The following is a 10,974-nucleotide window of genomic DNA, read 5'->3' on the forward strand; positions in this document are numbered from 1 at the left end:
CTTTGGTATAATTTTACTACCTTTTTGCTTAAAAAAAAAAAATATTTTTTTTTTTTGGTCCTTCTTCTATCTTCCCTTCATCTAACACTCTTTCTTTAAAGTACACAGTTGCGGAGAATATTATCTCTTAATACTCACTGGGAAAAATAAAATTCATGAAAAGGCACTATGGTCATAGGAACTGTATTAGCATTTCAAAGTCTCCAGATTAAAATCCAGAAACAAAAAATTTAAAATTACATTAGATTATGTTGACACACACATTCTGTTAACACTGAGCATGTTTTTCATACAAAACTTTAATTCAAATACAGGTCAGACTTCCTCCCTCTCTTGGGGGAGACGTACTTATTCAAAACTTAGCATCCCAAGGAACAAGCATTCATATATGCATTATCATAAACTAACAGTGTCTTCAAGGGATTCTGCTTTACATGTTTTAGTTTTGCATCTCTTGTAGTGTGTATACGCTGTCAGCTGTGGAGACAGCATGTCTTACATGTAGGGAAGAAATACACAAAGTCACCCTGTACAGACATGGTAGGAACTAGGAATTGTATACATCTGAAGCAATTCAGATCAAGGTTTGCAAAATAAGCTTTGTCCTCCACCAGAAATCCTGAAAAATCATGAAGTGAGACTTTTGTTTGAAGCGGTGGTGAAGTTTGTGGTCTCTGTACGTAGGGAGCTTTGCAAGAGCTTTAAGCCTGTACTGCAATATGGAAAAAATGGTTTTAACTCTGTCCTGCTGAGTAGAGAAGACAGGATAATTTTTGCCTTAGTCAACAATCTTTCCTACTTGTCTCGATCTTACAGCAGGCTAAAACAAACTAGTGATGGTGGAATGAGATGTGAGAGGGAAAGGAAGCGGCAGGTTTCACACTGTCATAATCGCCATTTGCTGATAGTTCTGTATATGATAGAGCCTTGAGAGGTTTAAAGATGATTTCACCAGATTTTTAGCATTTACAGATTTCAAGTGCACTGTGTAAAAGTGTTTCTCATCTAGAAGTTTCTGAACTTTGCAGATAAACAGCCCTTCAAAAAGATTTATTTCTTTGTAGCATAATGATAAGCCTTTGAAGGCACAAAAGCATGGAATACAAACATTAGGGAAGTGAAGCCAACTTCCTTTAGCACTGGTTTGGAAAAGAAACATAGTCTGCATTCAGATTGAAGCACATGACCAAGCTTCATGCATCAGGAAAAGTATCCACAGCATTTCCCACTCATGACAAATCAATTGTGATTTAACAAAAATGTTTAGTATTTGAAAATGACACTTTGCTTAAAGTAATTTCAAACCAGGCTATTAAGCGGTGCTGCTTTGTATGTGCATTGCTTCTGAATGAGAGTTACACATTCAGAAATAAAGTCACCTTTTTCTCAGTAGTTTCCTTTCAAATCTGCGAAGAACTTAGTACTACTGGCCTTTTTTGTTTGGGTTTTTTTTTAGGAAAACAGATGGTCACTGGGTTTTTGAATGTTGGTTTTAAGTGTAACTGTAGCACTAGAGAAAGAAGCAAGACTGCCTCAGCTACGTCAGGTATCACAAATTATGCATAGCTGGGGTTTTTGTGTTGTTGTGGGTTTTTTAACTAGATTAATCCATTATGGCACGGAGTATTAGTGACACTCGGTCTGGTCTGTAATAATCATTTTAATTTCTTTCTGGGACAGTAATTCCTTACCACTTTCTGCCTTGCCTTTTTACTGTACAGAACTCATTCAATTATTGATCACTCAAGTTTGCAACTTCTGACTGAATTATAGTTCCAGTAATCCAGTTTATGCCTGTGTATCCTACTAGTTGATACAGAAACAGAAAATGACATTCTGGCCAAAAGTCAGGGAAGGTACTGCACTGTCTGTGAATCGCTGATTTGCCACCTCCAAGTCAGCCTACTTGACCTCCTTCCACAGCTCCTATGCTGAGGGTCCTGACCATAGCGGTGAAGTTGCCAGCAAAATACAATGCATTGTCTGAAAATAATAAAAAGTAATAAAGGATTCATAATCCAAGTACTTACCTTGAACCTTGCTTCAGGCAAGTACTATGCAGAATAACACTCATTAGAAAGGGTATTGCAAATAGAACCAGATTTATTTTGATGCATGGCTCTGTCTGCAGCTGCTTACCTGGATGTTGATCTACTGTCTCCTTTTCTGGAGAATGGAAAGCTGTACTGAACACAGTTCTTCCCTGACAGCATACTGATCTGAGAAACCTGTGCCTCCGTTGCCAAGGAACGACTGTTAGAGCTAGGTGAGACCATAGGACCTAGGGTGGCCTGGTACAGCAAAGGATCTTGAATTACACTTGCTTAGTGCTTTAAGCAGGAATTGGTAATGATTGGTCACTTAACTGTGAACTGCTGATCCACTTAAAGCAGCTTTGATTAAACTGTAAAGGAGGGAGGGGGCGGGGTTATGTGTCTTCCAAAAAGTCAACTAGGTGTAGGGTTCAGGGATTATTCTGTGCGGGGCCCGGACGATAGAACACCAATATGATGATTAAAGTCGCCAGTTTATTGAGCTTAACTGATCATTTTTATACAATTCTCTAAGTCGTTCAGAAGTTTTGACTGGCTGCTGCATGCAAGCATTTGGTGTCCATGCGCACAAGCATAAGCAGTGATTGGTTACAATGACACTGTCCACGCGCATAAACGTAAGATAAAGTTAGTTATTCTATACATGTGCATAAACACAGGACATAATGGGCTGTGTTAATTAGAGCATGCAAGACTTGTCTTAGTCCAATTGGTCGAGATAAGCCCCTGAATTGAGGCTGATTGTGCCCAGTTCCCTTTATCGTGGAATGTGCACCTGTGTTTTCCTAATTGGGATCTCTCTATCTTCTTGTTTATTCAGTTCAAGGCCCTCTAAAGGTGTCTGGAATGCTCTTGTGACCATGAGCTACTTTCAGACCCGATAACTAAATTCCATAACTGAACCCTACAACTAGGCATACTTTTTGAATTGCCCTTTGGGAAATTAATCTTTGTCTACTCAGCCAGGGATCCTGTGACCCAGTTCTAGATTCCCCTGCCCTGTTGGGGTGCGAATGTAAAGCAGCGGTCAGTCACCAGAGAACGACTTATCTGTCTTCGGGATCTGCGGTAGCTGGGCTGCCTGCCTGCCTTCGGTTCTGCCCCCCAAGCACCCCCTCGTTTTCCAGAGGGGAGGCAGGGAAGGCAATGCCCTCTCGCACGGCCGCTGGCGCGCTGCGTGGCAGGGGGGAGGCAAGCCGGGAGCAGGTGCCAGTGCTGCCGCAGCAGTTCTCCGGGCAGCCCTGCCCGCCGCCGGGGCACCTGCCGAAGGAGGTGTATCTTGAAGAAGCGCAGTTACAGTCAGACCGAGCTGCTTCTGTAGCCTAGGCCTTCGTACTACTGTTACAGACGCTTGTGACAAATTGGAGGAGCCAATTTGTAGTGAATAAAAAAGGTCGAATTTATTAGCAAGCGATAAAAGAGCAAAACAGCGCTGGGCGGCCGGGGAGGCAGTGCTCCGCCAAAAGCTCGCAACTTTCTGTTATAGTTACATTCCTTTTATACAGTTTATGCCCCCCCCCCCCCCCTTGTCAATCTTCACCTTGTCTTGTTTCTCCCTTTTTTTTCTTTGCTCGTGTAGGTTCATTATTGGGCGGATTCGGTCCATCTTCTCAAGGGGAAGTGTCTTTTTGATGTAGAATGTCTTTTGTTGTGGAGATATGTAGTCGTGGTAGAGTTAATCCCCTTGTCTAGTAAATTATATTTGTTATTTTCCTCATGACTTTTACGCAACATTTAAGCACTTGGGTTTTTTCACAATGTGTGTCTTCCCCCTTCCCGATTAGTATGTAAGTAAATTATCATATTTGTTGTTTTAGCACCATTAGCTGAATTGATTCTATTCTGCTTTGAACAAGGGCTACAACTTTTATCTAAAATACACGGACCAAAGGTCAAGATTAGCAGTAAGACTTTTAGGGGTATTTGTGGAGAATGTCTCTACCCCCATGTGCGATTTCATGAACAAAGTTAACCCGTTCATTACAATCCCCCCTTTTCTATTTTATCCTGATTTTGTTCATTAAATCGATCCAATGCTTCTTTTGTCCGCTCGAGGATAGGAGTAATTCCTCCGTCCCTGATTTGTTCATATTGCTTTCGTAGTAGCATTAAGTGTGTAGTTTCCAAACGCCCTTTAACAATAGCGATCAACTTATTGAAAATGCATGGTCCAAAAGTTAAAAATAAGATCAATAAAATAAGAGGTCCTGTAATAGTTGATAATAGGGTGGTTAACCAGGGTAAATAATTAAACATAGACTCATACCAGCTCTGTTGTGCTTCCCAGGTTTTTTTTTCGTTTTTCTAACCCCTCCCGTAGCTTGGCCATTGTTCTATACACTTTCCTTTTCCCGATACATTGTTATCTCTTGCTTACGTCTACATTCTTTATTCCACAAGCACTGAGCTGAATTTGTTCCGTTGGCCTTCTTAAATCTACTGTCCACCCCAATAGCTTCATAAAAGGGTGGTCGAATGTTATAGCATAACCAACAATGCTCAGTTATATTAGGGTAGGTGGCATTCAATACTCGATAACTGGCTTGAAGCATATCCCACAATGGGCTGACTCCGGGTGCGAGAGTCAAGGGTTTGATTTTTGTTGATACGCCCGGGGTGTTATTTTCAGTGATGTTTATGTTAGGAAAGATTGTGACAGTATGTACAATACTGTTACTATCTTCTTTCTCTGCTATGACCGGATTCGGTCCGGCAACAGAGGGTTTATTGGGTACCGGCTCTTTTCTTATTAAAATTATTCCCCCTGTATCCGTGCCTGGTTCTCAAAACCTGATTCCCCAAGTTCTCCCTATAGTCCATCCTAGATCTTCAGGTTTCGAAATGTTAAGATAAATATGCCAACATGTGCCTCCCCAGACTGAACCTTGAGGCCCATAGGTGGGTTTTTGACATCTCGACGGTCCCCATCCCACAGTTAAAAATTGGTCTTTTCCCCCCCTGGTGCCCATTCTGATGTTACTGTTTCACAGCCCCAATATGCACAGTAATATTCAGCTGGGTGATTGCAATATTTTTTTCCTGGATTGTTAGCTGGACACATATAAAAGGCTTTATGCTGAACTGTATATTTTCGAGTACTCTCATCCATGGGGGCCCATCCATGGTATGATTTTACTAGGGAACTTAAGTGGGCCGTAAAAGAGGGAGCACCTGGGGTAATTCTGTTTTGTATGACAACTGAGTGTTCTAATTGTATTAGTGACTATTTGAAGGGTTGATGGCTGATATTGTCAGATGCCGTAGGCCCAACAAGCAAATACCATAGCAACATCATCCAAATACGGATTGTTGGTGGAGTTCCCCAAGGAATACCAAGAGGTGTCAATGTCAATTCCCGGTTATCTCTTTGCCAGGACATACCCGGTTGGGTTCCCAGAGTCCATTCCCCCTCTCGAAGTGTCTGTTTCTCGCCATTACCCGCCAATGAGCTCACGGTGTACTCACATTCCCTTTTCCATACGCCTCTGCCTACTTCGCCTACTCCGGTGCCTGGAGCAGCGAGGTTTCTCATCTTCTCGGCAGCAGTCATATTTCTTAAGGGCGCGTTTTCCACCTGCAAGGCCTTTATAGGATTTAGCTCCTTCTCAGGAACTGTGCAGAATATTTTATATTACCTGGGAAATGGTAAAGACACTCGCAGGACTCAGGGTCATAGGAGCTTTGGGTTGGTTAGGGATTTCCTGTAGCTACCCCCCCCCCAACCCTATAAGGCGGACGTGTTTTAGTCCCCTTCTCCTTTGGGTACACTGTGTACAGCCGTCCTTGAATGGGTGGCTGTTACCACAGTGTGTCCACCAGCATTCCTTACACAAATTTTATTTAAGAGCAGAAACTATTCTAGTGATATGTCTAGCTCGATTCCACGCGAATCTGATAGCACCCCGCCTTATAGTTTTAGGCCAATCGTTCTCATATACTTCCCAGGTTTCGGGTACTAATAATTCGCACCCACAAATTAGTCTATTGATTTTTACTCTATTCAATTGGTCTCCACGGGGGAATTGGTACTCTTGACACTTCATACAATAATAATATCTCCTTCTAGAGCTACAATATAATTTCTGACTGTACCTTACACAGTTATAAAACACCCAACTCCAATGGTTGTGGTTACTATGTTTTAAACACGGAATCCTGTTAAAATATCCTGGTGGTCTAGGGACTTCAGTCTCCACAACAGAAAGGTAAGTACTGAGGAGTTCCTGTTAATATATATATATATATATATATATCAGTTCCGCCGGTTTGATGAGGTATCCGTTCTGTACGTCAGGGAGCAAAGTTCACCACCTGTAAATTATCTTCAGGGGATACCTGGAACCACTGGTATTAACTAGGCTTTACCATTCTTCCAAAAGGATTCCTTCATTCATGCAGCTCCTTTTTCTTCCTTAACACTAGTTTTAAGTCCTCTGAAGTCTTTGCTACTTCCCACTGATCTCTGGGTAAAGGTCCTTTAATTCGCGAGGCGTGCGTCCATCCTCGTTCTGCAGTCCGGATAGCAGTTTCTGTGGTAAGCAAAACAAGAAAGGGCCCCTCCCACCTAGGAGTGAGAGAGGATTCTTTCCAGGCTCTGATTAATACCCTATCACCTGGCTTTACTGAATGTATGGATATATCTAGGGGTGGCCTCTGTACCACCATTCCCTTCTTCCGCAGTCGCTCTCTCCTTTTCATCAGCTGAACAATATAAGGGTTAATACTATCTTCATCTAAAGTAGGGTAATTGACTGGGCATTCCATATCATAGGGCATGCCATATAACATTTCAAATGGGGAAATTCTAGTATCCGCTCGGGGCTGAGTCCGAATATTTAATAAAGCAATTGGCAAGCATTTTACCCATGACATTTTGGTTTCTATCATTAACTTAGTTAATTGTTTCTTTATTTCTCCATTCATTCGTTCGACTTTCCCGGAGCTTTGTGGATGCCAAGTGGTATGGAACTCCCATTTAGTTCCAAAGGGGGCTAGAGTTTCTTTTACTACTTTGGAAACGAAATGTAGGCCTCTATCTAAATCAATAGTTTCAATATTCCATAAGTAACTCTTTAATAGACACTGTTTCACATTCATTATTGACAAGTTAAGTAGTTTTGTGTATATATAAATTTTCATTTGTCTTAATAAATTTAATGAAATATTTTAAAAATATGTACTACAACAACTATCAAAGTATTTGAAAAAAGATGCTGTTATAAATACCTGTGAGACAACCTATAACAGCCATATGAATTGGTTTTTACCTTAATCGCTTACAGTCCTTTTTCAAATCAAGTAAGAAGCAAGTAACTAGTTTAAAAGTTATACATTTATAACAACTTGAAATGAGTATTACTTTTCAGATAGTTTAGTAAAGTCTTTGAATTTTGCCTATAAACACAATTAGGTATTAACACAGGACTGTATAGTGTTTATATTCTTATTAACCTGCCAACAGGAATAGTTTATTGGCAACTTTAAATATTCAGAGGCAAAACACAATTCCTTGTCACAGAAGTTTTACAGCAGAGTAACATATTTTACTCTTAGAACTATTATATAGGAACATAAAGAAGATTACTATGTTACTTTTGGTGATCTGAGTCCTCAGGGCTGTTTCCTGGGTCTCTCTATTTGACAAATTATTTTCTCTGATTCTTCTTTTTTTTTTTTTTTTTTTTTTTTTTTTTTTGGTGAGGCTTAATACAGGTGTCTGTATTAATGCCCTTTTTATTTTCTGTAATTTTTGATCATCTTTTGTAGACCATTTGAGTTGGTTATTAGTTAATTTCACCTTTTCACTGTAGTTTTTAAGTCATGGTTTACAATATCTTAGTAATCCCAATATTTGTCGAATTTTCTTTTTAGTTTGTGGGGGTTTTACAATTTCATAGTCGTTTCTTGGGTTCCTTCTTTAGTTTCTCCTGTTATTAATAGATCATCCACATAATGTAATAACTTGACTTCTCTGGGTAGAAATGAAATCTTGTAAAATTTTCTCTAAAGTTTGTCTAAATAGATTTGGTGACTCTGTGAACCCTTGTGGTAGCACAGTGCATCTGAATTGTTGTCATCGATAGCGATACAGCAGTCGCACAGAAAGCCCCGCTCTCTTTGGCTGTTTACAGAGTTGACTTTCATTACAGCCCCGCGGCGCGAGGAGAGGCGGCGGCCGTTGCCGGGGACGGGGGGGGGGGGGTGGGGTGGGCTGCCGCTGCCGCCGCTGCCGCCGCCGCTGCTGCCGCTGCTGCTGCAACAAAGGACGTTGTCCGCTGCCACTGCAGCGCCGGCTCCACCGCGACCGCACGGAGCCGGACTCCTCTCCCTGACCCTGAACGCTCAAGTTCAGTTTCAAAACCAAACCCCTTCTTAACAAACCGTATTCCGCCCCAGGGAGCCAGAGTAAATCACCAAGGGCCTCAAGAGGTTTCCCTTTTGCACCTACAATATTCACGGTGTTCCCAGCAAGGGTGTAGCCGGAGGGCAGCCCTTGAACGGTGGATCCTTCGGCCCCTGCATCCACCAAAAACTGCACTCCCTCCAGTTGGGGACTCAACTTCAGTTCCACTCGGGGCTCCGTAGATGTTCCAGTCCCCAATAAGCAGAGCCCCTGACCCCCCCCTTCACCTCCAAACATTTGTTCATCCTACTGTTTCCTTCCACAACTCTGCTTCAAGTGCCCTCTCTTCTCACAACAATAGCATTCAACTCCTGCTTCTCTACTTTCCGGTCCAATCGGCTTTCCTCATCTCCACGTACCCCCTGAGTCTCTCTCAACAACTCATTTAACCCTTTGTCCTGCCAGTCTTTTAACTTCTCTAATTTCTCTCTTATGTCCACTTACGATCCAGCCACAAACCGTGTCCTCAGCAGGGCTTGACCCACGGCTGCACCAGGGCTAACTCCAGAACACAACTGCAAACCTCTCTCCGACCTTTCCAGCTAGTCAGTCAGAGCTTCATATCCCCTCTGACACTCACCGAAGGCTCCATTTACATCCTGACCTCCGGGAACCGTTTCCCGCACTCTTCAAATCACCATGTCTTTCAAATCACTCACACTCTGTCTATCTCCCGCAACCTGATGGTTCCAACTTGGTTTCTGTAGGGGCTATTTCACATCTCCCTGGGGCCTATGTTGATGTTTTTGGTCCCAGTGTCTCATCTGTGATCTCCTAATAATATCCCTTTCTTCAGATGTGAAGAGTATTCTTAAGATAGCCTGAATTTTATCCCAGGTGTAAACACTAGGGTCTAAAAATTGATTTAGTCTTTCAGAGACCCTTAGAGGGTCCTCAAGTAAACTTCTCATTTCCTTCTTAAATTCTCGGACGTCCCCAGAATTTATGGGTACCGATACAAATCCTACTCCACCTTGATTTCCCCCCATGGCAACTTCTCTTAGGGGCAATAAATGTGTCATTTTTTTGGTCTTTCCGAGTCCTATTTTGATTTTTCATCCCCTCTGTTTTTACCAGGGCAGAAGGGGTTGGGTGAGTGGGTAATTGTGGATATATTCGGGGTGGGGATGGAGAGGGTGATGGATTCGGGGATGGCAGGGGATTCGGAGCCGGGACATACGGGGGTGGGGAGGGTTGGTTAGTTGGGGCCCACTGTTCGCGTGGGGGTCTCTTCGTCTTTTTCTTTTCGGTTAAGGCAAAAACATAATTTCTAGCCAAGGATATTATCCAGAGGCTGGCATATTCACTTTCTTCTAAACTAAAAGGTTCTTTTTGGTTCACATATACATTCAGAGCTTGACATATCCAATCCTCAGAAGACCTGAACACGGGCCAGAATACATGAGGATTGCTGAGAGGTTTCCCACCCCAATTCTCAATACAATAATTAATCATCTTCTCCTTAGATTTTTCCTTTCTCTTTGGTGAACGGTCCCAATATCTTATCATCAGGCCTAGGGGACTATCTGGGGGTATGTCTGGTAACTTATCTTTCTTCCCCATCCCCATGGGTCCAGAGGACTTGCTTTTCCTCTGTCCCATCTTCCGAGGTGCCCTTATCCACACACACACTCACTTCCCCTCGGTCGTGACTCGCTCCCTCGCGGGCTACGAGAACTGCACTACTGGAGGGTCCGCACTCGCGTGATCTCAGAGAGACCTCTCACACAGTCGCACCTCGGGATAACCACCCCAACCAAACGGCTCACAACATATATACTCACCCGCTCCTAGGGTCTTCGCTTGGTCTTCGTGCACAAAATTTAAGGGGTCCTGCAGGTTCCTTTGCTCAGTTATCGTAATTTAAAGGGGTTCGTGGGTCCAGGGTGTGGTGGCAGCACCTTCTCAAGACGGGGCTATCCAGGGATAGGGCGCCTCCCTGCTTGCGAAGGCCCGCACCAAAGAACCTGGATCCGAGTCACGGCACCAAATTTGTTATAGACGCTTGTGACAAATTGGAGGAGCCAATTTGTAGTGAATAAAAAAGGTCGAATTTATTAGCAAGCGATAAAAGAGCAAAACAGCGCTGGGCGGCCGGGGAGGCAGTGCTCCGCCAAAAGCTCGCAACTTTCTGTTATAGTTACATTCCTTTTATACAGTTTATGCCCCCCCCCCCCCCTTGTCAATCTTCACCTTGTCTTGTTTCTCCCTTTTTTTTCTTTGCTCGTGTAGGTTCATTATTGGGCGGATTCGGTCCATCTTCTCAAGGGGAAGTGTCTTTTTGATGTAGAATGTCTTTTGTTGTGGAGATATGTAGTCGTGGTAGAGTTAATCCCCTTGTCTAGTAAATTATATTTGTTATTTTCCTCGTGACTTTTACGCAACATTTAAGCACTTGGGTTTTTTCACAATGTGTGTCTTCCCCCTTCCCGATTAGTATGTAAGTAAATTATCATATTTGTTGTTTTAGCACCATTAGCTGAATTGATTCTATTCTGCTTTGAACAAGGGCTACAA

The sequence above is a fragment of the Accipiter gentilis genome, chromosome Z (assembly GCF_929443795.1).
Source record: "Accipiter gentilis chromosome Z, bAccGen1.1, whole genome shotgun sequence".
Lineage (NCBI taxonomy): Eukaryota > Metazoa > Chordata > Aves > Accipitriformes > Accipitridae > Astur > Astur gentilis.